At 36.2% G+C, this 12,757-nt stretch overlaps 1 long non-coding RNA gene across 2 annotated transcripts in view; it reads left to right on the top strand.

The window, feature by feature from the left end:
* Window positions 1-4,060: 4,060 nt before the first annotated feature.
* The window catches only part of LOC116645691, an 84,015-nt gene continuing 75,318 nt past the window's right edge, over window positions 4,061-12,757 (top strand). For both annotated transcript variants that reach the window (XR_004301996.1, XR_004301994.1), the window contains exon 1: window positions 4,061-4,110. This is a non-coding gene — a long non-coding RNA (uncharacterized LOC116645691). The remainder of the gene's footprint in view (window positions 4,111-12,757) is intronic.

Below are 12,757 nucleotides of genomic sequence, written 5' to 3'. Positions count from 1 at the left end.
ATGATCCTCTCAATAGATGCAGAAAAAGCATTTGACAAAGTACAGCATCCTTTCTTGATCAAAACTCTTCAGAGTATAGGGATAGAGGGTACATACCTCAATATCATAAAAGCCATCTATGAAAAACCTACAGCGAATATCATTCTCAATGGGGAAAAACTGAGAGCTTTCCCCCTAAGGTCAGGAACGCGGCAGGGATGTCCACTATCACCACTGCTATTCAACATAGTATTGGAAGTCCTAGCCACAGCAATCAGACAACAAAAAGAAATCAAAGGCAACCAAATTGGCAAAGAAGAAGTCAAACTCTCACTCTTTGCAGATGATATGATACTTTTTGTGGAAAATCCCAAAGACTCCACCCCAAAACTGCTAGAACTCATACAGGAATTCAGTCAAGTGGCAGGATATAAAATCAATGCACAGAAGTCAGTGGCATTCCTATACACCAACAACAAGTCAGAAGAAAGAGAAATTAAGGAGTCGATCCCATTTACAATTGCACCCAAAACCATAAGATACCTAGGAATACATCTAACTAAAGAGGCAAAGGATCTGTACTCAGAAAACTATAAAATACTCATGAAAGAAATTGAGGAAGACACAAAGAAATGGAAAAAAGTTCCATGCTCATGGATTGGAAGAACAAATATTGTGAAGATGTCAATCCTACCTAGAGCAATCTACACATTCAATGCAATCCCCATCAAAATACCATCCACTTTCTTCAAAGAAATGGAACAAATAATCCTAAAATTTGTATGGAACCAGAAAAGACCCCGCATAGCCAGAGGAATGTTGAAAAAGAAAAGCAGAGCTGGCGGCATCACAATTCCGGACTTCCAGCTCTACTACAAAGCTGTCATCATCAAGACAGTATGGTACTGGCACAAAAACAGACACATAGATCAATGGAACAGAATAGAGAGCCCAGAAATGGACCCTCAACTCTATGGTCAACTAATCTTTGACAAAGCAGGAAAGAATGTCCAATGGAAAAAAGACAGTCTCTTCAACAAATGGTGTTGGGAAAATTGGACAGCCACATGCAGAAGAATGAAACTGGACCATTTCCTTACACCACACACAAAAATAGACTCCAAATGGTTGAAAGACCTCAATGTGAGACAGGAGTCCATCAAAATCCTAAAGGAGAACACAGGCAGCAACCTCTTCGACCTCAGCCGCAGCAACTTCTTCCTAGAAACATTGCCAAAGGCAAGGGAAGCAAGGGCAAAAATGAACTATTGGGACTTCATCAAGATAAAAAGCTTTTGCAAAGCAAAGGAAACAGTCAACAAAACCAAAAGACAACTGACAGAATGGGAGAAGATATTTGCAAATGACATATCAGATAAAGGGCTAGTATCCAAAATCTATAAAGAACTCATCAAACTCAACACCAAAAGAACAAAGAATCCAATCAAGAAATGGGCAGAAGACATGAACAGACATTTTTCCAAAGAAGACATCCAAACGGCCAACAGACACATGAAAAAGTGTTCAATATCGCTCGGCATCAGGGAAATCCAAATCAAAACCTCAATGAGATACCACCTCACACCAGTCAGAATGGCTAAAATTAACAAGTCAGGAAATGACAGATGTTGGCGGGGATGCGGAGAAAGGGGAACCCTCCTACACTGTTGGTGGGAATGCAAGCTGGTGCAGCCACTCTGGAAAACAGTATGAAGGTTCCTCAAAAAGTTGAAAATAGAGCTACCATATGATCCAGCAATTGCACTCCTGGGTATTTACCCCAAAGATACAAAAGTAGGGACCCGAAAGGCTACGTGCACCCCGATGTTTATAGCTGCAATGTCCACAATAGCCAAACTGTGGAAAGAGCCAAGATGTCCATCGACAGATGAATGGATAAAGAAGATGTGGTATATATATACAATGGAATATTATGCAGCCATCAAAAGGAATGAGATCTTGCCATTTGCAACGACGTGGATGGAACTGGAGGGTATTATGCTGAGCGAAATAAGTCAAACAGAGAAAGACATGTATCATATGACCTCACTGATATGAGGAATTCTTAATCTCAGGAAACAAACTGAGGGTTGCTGGAGTGGGGGGTGGGGTGGGAGGGATGGGGTGACTGGGTGATGGACACTGGGGAGGGTATGTGTTCTGGTAAGCGCTGTGAATTGTGCAAGACTGTTGAATCTCAGATCTGTACCTCTGAAACAAATAATGCAATATATGTTAAGAAAGAAAAAAAGAAGAAGAAGAATGTAGCAGGAGGGGAAGAATGAAGGGGAGGAAATCGGAGGGGGAGAAGAACCATGAGAGACAATGGACTCTGAAAAACAAACTGAGGGTTCTAGAGGGGAGGGGGGTGGGAGGATGGGTTAGCCTGGTGATGGGTATTGAGGAGGGCACGTTCTGCATGGAGCACTGGGTGTTATGCACAAACAATGAATCATGGAACACTATATCTAAAACTAATGATGTAATGTATGGGGATTAACATAACAATAAAAAAATTAAAAAAAAAAGAAATAAGGAACAGTCTTATTCTAACATTAATGTCAATATTTAATTGCTAAAACAAATTCTTAAATACACTCTTAACAATATAAAAACTTTAAAAAACTATATTGGATAGATGTGTTCTTTGGTCCTCAGAAGGCTTAAAGAATTTTCTCAGTGGAGAGGCCTAAAATTTTAGCCTTTTTTTTTTTTTTTAAATCATTCCTAGGATTTTGTTTCCCTAGTGCTATGGTTCTTACTTTAAAGCTGTTTTTGCACAATAGTAGCTTAAATCCATGGCTCTTACAATAACTTTGCCTCCCTTTGTGTTGATTGTGATGCCCTGTTGGCATTTCCTATTTGTCCTTCCATCTACAAAGGTCAACATACTGAGATGACTGTTCAAGATCCAAGGCTCACCCTTCATTCTGCAATGAATCATTCTCTACGTGTGATTGTTCACATTTTTATTAAGGGAATTTTATTTTTTGTAACTGAATATGATTTTTTTTCTCTTTTCATTCCTATGTACTTGAAATGCTTTACTGTAAAATCACACATTTCTTCCACTCAATTCATGTAATTTTTTCTCTAATTCATTCTACCAGCACCCGCCTGTCTTTCACATATAATTCAAGCTTCTTAAGCTTAGCATTAGTAATTTACTTCACTAATTAATTTATTTCTACAAACTTTTTTTTCCATTATTCCATCTAGCCTGCCATGTTAGTGCTTCCTTACTGTTTTTTTCCGCCCCTTCCAAATTTTCCTTCATGCCCCTTTTCTTGTGTTTTCTGGTCATTCACACAATATTCTCTAAATTCCCATCACAAAAATCACTAGTTAGTCCTGATTAACCTAAAACCTAAAACAAAACAAAAATACCCTCTTTTCTCCCTGTGTTCTCCAGCTCAGTGTGAAACATTTAAAATATGTAAAAATAGTTGCCCCAAAATGTCTGTCATTGTATCTGAACAGATTCAGTTTAACACTGTGTGTGTGCACATAAGAAAGGCTTTTCTAATTTCTGTTCTAGCTGTTCTTTCTGTTTCTTTTAAAATCTGTGTCTATAACCCAAGGCAATTCAAAAGCTAAGTGATACTGTATATAATATAATAAGTCCTGTTTATGCTAGATCAATAGTTTCTTGTTTGATAAATAGGAGGAAGACAGATGCAGATGTAGTGAGTTCTACTGGAATAAAGGAAACAGAGATAATTAGCTTGGTCTATGTTATATTTTCAGTTTAACACAAAATAAAACAGGACTATAAAAATAATTACAATACTGGGATATATGTAAGTGCCATAAGAAATGCACAAACTGATATAAGCATTCAAGTGAGGAAAGAATCCCAAACAGTAGTGGGTGTTAGGGAAGGCTACCTGTTGGTGGTAACATCTGGGTTGTACCTGAAATAACGGTGAGATTCTGAATGTCAGAAAAAGTATGGAATATACAGGCATGATAAATGTATGGGGTCTGGAAAATATGGGTTTATTTGGAAGGCAGCAACCGGAGCTATATTTAATTGGCATATATATATTGCCGTGTAGGAGGTAAGTTTGAAAGACTAAAACAAAATCATAGGATAAGGGGCCCCAGATGAGAGACCAAATTTCTCCTTTGGTAAGTAGTAGCTGTAAAGTTTTAAATTGTTTGAAAATTTGAATGATTTGTTTTATCTTGTTTAATCTTTTCTCTTTCTGGCATTTAAAGAAAGAAAAAAAAAAAAGGAAAGTTTTAACAAGAATCCAGGAAGTATTAGTAATTTTAAACTGAGAGGAAAAATAGAGGCCAATCTTTTGACACGTAAGGGTCTCCCTGATAGCGAAACAAGACAAAATGATACATACATGAATTGTGTGCCTCAGGAGACTAGGAAAGAGAACATACAAAAAACTGGGTTTGTAGGAATAGAAGAGAGTCTCACTTTCAACCTGGGTTTAGGATCCTTGTGTACTTCCAGAATTTAGAACAGAAAGTAGTTAGAAAAGAATCTGAAATTACATGTGTATATGTTTGTGTAATATTGCTGCATGTTCAAGTATGTTTGTGATTTACCATCTGGAATTGCTCGAACTATGCACCACTGTGACTTTGTCACCACCTGGTGACAGGTTGCTAAAATTTTAGATTTGTTTATTACCCATTCATTTAAAAATTGTGTGTAAAACTATAAAACAGCATTACATACATGACAATGGAATCTGAAATCTGTGAACCAGGCATTTCTGTTGCCAATGGAACGGGAAGAGGAAGCATAATTTATCATGACATCCTTTCTGTATTCTCTGATTCTATTTTCCATTGTTCAAATCCCTTCTATTGTTAAAAATTTGCAAGGCAAAAATTGGGGTTACAGGGAAGCAGAAGGTATTATTTCTTCTTGTACTTAATTAATCATCAATTGTAAAGATAGAGTCTATACATAAAAGATAAAATAATACAGAACAGGGTGATACTAAAAACAATAATTGTTGAAAAGAGGAAGAGATCACTATGACTGGCACAGTTAAGAAAAATGACACAGAAACAGTGAGTCTTGAGTTGGCACTTGAAGCAGTAGGGCTTAGGGACGTCCAGGCTATGTCAAGGGAACATGCATGAGAAACTCACAAATGTAGAGGTAGACATTTGTCACAGGGATGATGTGAGATAAACGAACAAGTTGAGGAAGCATGGCTGTTTTCCATGATAGAGAGAAAAGAGCTCACATAAATAGCCACCCCAAAAAATGACTTTCTAAATCTTGTTTAAATCTTACTTAATCATACCCTGTGTCCTATTTTAACTACATGCATATGTATTTTCCTCATCACAAGAATATACATTATTATAGAAAAGATTCTTTTTATTTTTTTTTTGTATTTCTTTAATGTCAAATGCAGTGTTTTGTATTTATTAGCTAATTGAGCAATCTTTCTTAAATTCAAGAAGGAAGGCAGCAAGGAAAAGAATGAAGAAGAATAAATGAGATCGGTCATATTTTAGAGGGTCTGGAACAGCAAAATGAGAAATATTGACTCACCTATCCTTTCCTTGTCAAGGATGGAAAATCTTGCTTTTGGTAATAAGGATGTGGTGTAAATGATAGTTATGCCTTTATTCAGATTTTTAATAGCTATGAGTTAGCACTGATTAGATAATGCCATTTTGATGACTAAAACATCCCTTACAATTCTGCACTATTTATATGTTCATTAATATATGTGATTGTGTCAACAGTTGTATGCAAAAACATCTTACAAATTCCCCATGCATGATTTGCAACCCACATTAACTCGAAGCCTGCCAGGCAAAAGCCATCTTTAAAGAGGAGAAACATCAAAAAATGTAGTGGGTTTGCATGAATACTTTAGGATCAAGGGTGAATGAGACTAAGTTTCCACTCAAAAGTCCTGTAAGTCAGAATGAAAGTAGTTTCTCCTTTCCTCTCTTCTTAACGATTCCTGTTGTCACATGTATGCTGGTCAAGGCTAGGGATAGCTAAAAAGGACCTTGTGAGCCTTCTCACAAAGGTTCTAAACCCTCATTCTAAGGTTACAAGTAGTTAAGTCTTACTTTCCATAGTTTAACTTTTATTAAAGAGTAGTACTTACTAAGGAGGGCACTTAAGCATAATTCCTTCATAAGTAGGACATTTATCCGTTTTGGTTAGGACCAAAATGTTACTACATGTTGGAACAGTCAGCCTGACCAGTCAAGCTCTAAACCCCATCTGAGATGGATCTACCAGAAAGATCTAATTACACTGGACCCTGCTTACCTCCTTCTACCCTCTCAGGGGAGGAGAGGGTGAGGAAGAGAGGCAACTCATACATTTTATATAAACTACATATGGGCATGTGACATTCTTGAGGAGGAAAGATATTCTGCTAGTCGGTCTCCATGTTTCTAGAACACTAAACTTCCAAAATAATTCAAACCACAAAGAGAAGAAAAGCCCGTTGTTTCAAAACAAATTTGCTCTTCAACAGAATGTTTCTGCACCCCCATTACTTGAACACTGAGGATTTGAAAGCCTTTATTAAGCTTAATTCACTGAGATTCAAACCATTCACTCGAAGCACAGTTGCTTATTTTAAAGTCCCAAGACAAGTCTAATCATTATTCTTTTAGAAGTATTCTACCACAGTGATATAAAGTAAGGGAAGGCAGTCTTTCAACTTACAAAGGTTGGGTTCTTAAAGTTATTTTGTACATTTTGCTTCAAATTGGCACAGATTTTCTCATAAAATATATTTTTTCCATAGAAAATAATTAGAAAGAATAATACAATTGTCTATAATTATTATCTTTTTTTTTTTAAAGATTTTATTTATTTATTTGAGAGAGAGAGAGCACATGAGAGGGGGGAGGGTCAGAGGGAGAAGCAGACTCCCTGCTGAGCAGGGAGCCCGATGCGGGACTCGATCCTGGGTCTCCAGGATCATGACCTGAGCCGAAGGCAGTCGCTTAACCAACTGAGCCACCCAGGCGCCCTATAATTATTATCTTTTAAGGGTAAAACAAACAAATAATAGACACCAAAACTAAGTGGAAAAATCATGTGGGACATTTTTTTGGGCATTTTTCACATAGCTACCGTCTCTACAAAACGTGAAAAACAATCAAGATTTGGCATTAGATATTGGGTGTGTGACATTAAAAGTCACATATCATAAATATGTCATTTTTTTAAGTTTAAACTTTCTTTGCATGAGTCACAGAGTCAAAATAGAACAGTAGTATTTTTGAAAGGACAGTAAAAAAGCTAAAGGTAGCCAAGGACCTAGCAGATAGTAGTTGTTGGACACCCTAAATGTACAGACCAAGTCAAAAGAGAATATAGGGATTTCCATTCCCAATTTTTTCCCACATCATAGATATGCCTTTCCTATCAAGAAACAATGTTAATAAAAATGAGGCTTTGATGGGGCACCTGGTTGACTCAGTTGGTTAAGCACCTGACTCTGATTGCGGCTCTAGTCATGATCTCAGGACCGTGAGATCGAGCCCCACGTGGGGCTCCATACGCAGCAGGAAGTCTGCTCTCTCTCCCTCTCCCCCTGCCCCCGCCAAACCCCTGCTCATGCATGCTCTCTCTCTCTCTCTCAAATAAATAAATAAATCTTTAAAAAATGAGGCTTTGACTAATAATATAAATGGCAATATCCTTCTCGATTATTATTAATAGAATCCACATGCTTATTTCAGCTCATGATTAATGGGAAAAGACAGGAACAATATAATAGTGGTTCATCCATATAAAGAGATTTCTGTTTCCTATTGAGAATGACACATTGGGTACATGATACAGAAACCATGTTTCTTTTTTTTAAGACTTCATTTATTTATTTGAGAAAGAGAGGGAGGGAGCACAAACAGGGACAGTGGCAGAGGGAGAGGGAGGAGGAGGCTCCCCACTGAGCAGGGAGTACAATGCGGGGCTCGATCCCAGGATCCTGAGATCATGCCTGAGCTGAAGGCAGACAGACACTTAACCTACTGAGCCACCCAGGTGCCCCTGAAACCATGTTTCTTTTAAAATAAATGTAGAGTTGATGCCTTCATTTATTTTAAAATTGATTGTTGTTTAGTTATATCTGTGGAATGGAAGACCATCCAGAAGCTCCAGACTGAGGTTCCATTATACAACTTTAGCTTCATATATAAATTTAAAACAATTACAAGAAACAAAGACAATTGTGGCACAATCTTGAGAAGCATAAATTGTGCAATAGAATGGAGAGAAAATAAGAGTTTTTATAGCATTAATGTATAAAATATAAAACCAGCCTCTGTAAACAGGCACTAATTAAAAACTTGAGGAATTGTTAATGAAAGTACATTCCATTTATTAAGACTCTATTATCTAATAATCCTAACTATATTTTTCTTTAACATATAAGAGTGAGCTATAGCCATTATCAAAAACATATTTTAACCCTATAAACAAATTCATCTACAGCTCTGCTTTGTCACAATTATCATGTTAATGGATTAATATAAATTTCCTCTTCTAAGAGTAAGTGAAAGAAATTGAATGAACCGACTGTATATTACAAGCACATGTATTGAAATGTTTGTGATTATACACCAACAAAACAAGCAAACTCTACTGATCCAGTGTCTTGTCTAATTAACTTCCCTGAGCCCTTCCAATGTATTCAGCTATATCAACATAGACCTGCCTTTGTCCCTCCCTCTCTCCCCATCTATTGACCCACACCTAAAGATTCAGATTTATCTTAGTTTTGGTAATGAATTTGGCCCTTGACAAAGGAAATATAAAGACTTTAACCTTACAGTGGGGAATTGTCCTTCAAAATTTTTAGCTCAGTTCTTGGCCAGATTGACTCCAGTCAATTGTGTTTTGATCTTTATTTAATACTTCTTTGATTCCCTTGCAAGTGATAGCCATAGCCTAGAAGTAATATCACTGCTTCTTACTTCTTCCCCAGCCTTTTCAAAGTCTGAAATCTGAGCTGGATCTCTCCTAGATGATGCTAACTCTCGGACTGGCTTAGCCTGGACAATGTGAGGACAGCCAATTGTCCATATTATTAAATCTGATACAGATGTGCCCACTTGAGCCTCCACCTATTATTCCTCACACACCATTCTCTTCCCTTCTCTTTGCTACTAATACTATGGTTACAGGAGGGTATGTTCTGTGAACTTCAGGGGACCCTTCTTGTCCCCGAATCTCAGTCACCCTTAATCTGGCACATTTAGCTCTGATAAAATACCTATGCTAATGGCTAGTATGATCATGAAATATGGCCAGAAACTGAAAACAACACTATGACAGTCTCTGAATAGATTCTTTGACCAATTTGGTTTTCATAACGATTACAAAGAATAGCCCATTCCATACTATTTAGAACATCAGGATCTTGATATTCAACATGTTCTTAACTTTTCTTTCAGCAGTAATATAATTAGCATTAGTAATTTGGGTGGCATTTCTAAAAAAAATGTCAAAAGACATATTGAATTATTACAAGAAGTTGTGTTATAAATGTACTTCTCTGAATTTCAGATGAAGAAAATAAAAGGTTTTAAATCAGACAGCATACAAATTTCCACTCATCCAAATGTAGTATGTTAATGAAGAAACTCAATTTTCATGTTTATTAAGGCTGTACTCCTTTTGTTATGTCTGTGGATGAAGTAATCACATCCATGGATGCTACATTTTTTAATGGATTTGAGTTTTACTACAGATAAAAAGGAAAAATCTCTACCATAGAGTAACAGTGTACATATTTCCTGGAGCCAGATAGGGTGATATTTTATTTTATTTATTTTATTTTTTTTAAAGATTTTATTTATGTATTTGACAGAGAGAGACACAGCGATAGAGGGAAAACAAGCAGGGGGAGTGGGAGAGGGAGAAGCAGGCTTCCTGACGAGCAGGGATCCCGATGTGGGGCTTGATCCCAGGACCCTGGGATCATGACCTGAGCCGAAGGCAGACACTTAATGACTGAGCCACCCAGGCGCCCCGACAGGGTGATATTTTAAAAGATGAGATGACTAATGGGGATATCAGTCTATTAAAAGCTAAATATGTAAGAGTAATATTAGCATATGCTTAATAAATGATATATTCTTATTTATGATGATGTGTTACACTTTAATTACAAAGCAAAAAGAAGACATGAATAAATATAACAAATATTAAGAAGCATATTTAAGCTCCCATAAACTTAAGGGGAAACTACTGGGGTAAAAAAAAAGAGGAGTAGCAAAATGGGTTGACCAAGAGGTTTCTCAGGAAGATTCCAGATCTTGATAACCAATGAGAGTCTGAAAGGCTATCAGGAACATAAGAGTACTTGGACCTAGGTTAGTTAAGTTGACATTTAGACTGCCCACATAAAGCCAAGGTTTTGATGGCTACATCTTCATTGAAAAGACAGACCACAAAAGCTGTCCACCAGTCCAGCAGATATAGACAACAGGGAAACTTGATTATATTGGCCTGCTCTTTTGGTGGGAATAATATGGTATGTCTTGAGAATTCATAGTCTTAGAGCTACCATCAAAAAGTTTATGGTTCCAATGTATACTACCTGCAACATAAAGACTTTATTCTTACATCAGGGAATTATACATCAAAATTAACAGTAAAAAGTGGTCCTAGTGGGAGAATATCTCTGAATTAATTGGTAAGAGCAAATAATTTTTATAAGGGAAATACTTTAAACCAAAACCTCATAGTTAGCTAAAATTGATCTCACATAGGAAACAACATGATTATACCCCAAGAACCTCATACATACAATTAAAGATCATAAATATAAAAATAATAAATAAATTTTTAAATGGCAAAGACATAAACAAAGTATTACAATATGAGGAAAAACAAGCCACATATCAAAAGACCAAAGTTATTTCAGAAAAGAACACACAGACACAAAAAATGAAAATAGATCTGATGAAACCAGAATATATACAGTAACAATGTTAGAGTATACAGAGGGAAAAACATATCATTTACTGAAGGAATAAGAATCCTATTCATCAAAATTATAGACTGCCTAGTCGCATCATCATATACCTATCTATAAGTTCAAATGTCCCCAGCTCTAGTAATATGCAGTAAATTGTTCAGTATAGGATGCCAAAACACTGAGAGTATTAAATCTAAAACTATCTGATAGTGACATTTGTTCCTGAAATGACGTTTAACATCAGGAGATATCTACTTAATAATTATCAATTATCACTCCAATTTTTATACCTATAACTGAGATTCTAGACAGACATAAGAGGTAAGAAAAAAAATGTATGAGATTGGAAACACCATTTTTTAGGAACTTGGGGTCATTATGCGACATAAGAGGTAACTTGCAAGGCCTCTGTGTCTAAAAGTCTATCCACAATTTAGCAAATGGCATGTTAGTCTACCTTAGTATAAATGTCATTTAACACTTTTAACCAATAAATAGAGCAAATATATATGTTCTTATTTATCATAATGGCAGTAATGCTGAAGTAGCAAATCTCACAGTGGTGCTATAATTTCTTTAGTTTAAAAGGAAGAAAATGAACCTATGAAAACAAACTATTATTCTTTACCTGTTTGACATAAATTACCAATTCCCCAGAGGGGAAGCCTTACTGCCTTATGGGATAAAAGAGGATATAAGTCATTTGTTACGAATCTGTGATAAATATGTTCTCCTCTGGCCCAGTTATTCACTGAGGCATACATTGGTATACATTCCTTTAACTTATTCCATTAGAATAGACATTTCCCAAAAAATAATGACCAAAGGCTAATCTTCTTAATGCAATCATGTCTTTCATGTCAAAATTTAAAACAAGTCTAATTTCCGAGGAAGCTTTTAATTACAAAGAAATACCCTGACCCTCCTCACCCTCTATGATCTAGCCAAAGTAATGCCATTGTCTTTTTTTCTCCAGGTTTACTGAGATACAAATGACAAATTAAATTGTAAGACATTTAAAGAGTTCAATGTGATGATTTGATATATGTATACATTGTGAAGGGATTTCCCACACTGAGTTAAATAATACATCCAATACCTCACATGTTTACCTTCATGTGAGAGAGAACATTTGAGTTCTACTCTCTTAGTAGGTTTTAATTATACAAATATAGTATTATAAACTATAGTTACCAGGTTGTACATTAGATCCTCAGATCTTATGTATCACATAACTGAAAGTTTGTACCTTTTTACCAGCATCTCCCTATTTTTCCAACTACTTAGGCTGTGGAAACCTCCATTCCACTCTCTGTTTCTATATGTTCAACTACACGATATATGACTACATATATATGATTATATAATACCACAGAGTATTTGTCTTTCTCTGTTTGGCTTATTTAACTTAGCATAGTATCCTACAGGTTCATCAATATTGTTGCAAATGACATGAGTTCCTTTTTTTTTAAGAATGAATAATATCCAGTGGTACCCAATTTAGACATACCAAATAGAAATTTTTCTAAAGAAGACATATAAATGGCTAACAAGAATATAAAAAGATGCTGAACATCATTCATCATCAGGGAAATGCAAATCAAAACCACAATGAGATATCATCTCACACCTGTTAGATTGTCCAATATCAAAAAGAGATGATAAATGTCGTTGAGGTTGTGGAGAAAGGGGAACCCTTGTGCACTGTTGGTGGGAATGCAAACTGGTGCAATCACTCTGGAGAACAGTATGGAGGTTCCTCAAGAATTAAAAACACAGAACTACCATATGATCCAGTAATTCCACTGCTGGATACATATCCAAAGGAAATG

The sequence above is a fragment of the Phoca vitulina genome, unplaced genomic scaffold, assembly GCF_004348235.1.
Source record: "Phoca vitulina isolate PV1807 unplaced genomic scaffold, GSC_HSeal_1.0 scaffold33, whole genome shotgun sequence".
In the NCBI taxonomy this organism is placed as follows: Eukaryota; Metazoa; Chordata; class Mammalia; order Carnivora; family Phocidae; genus Phoca; species Phoca vitulina.
This window is presented reverse-complemented; position numbering and strand designations above follow the sequence as displayed.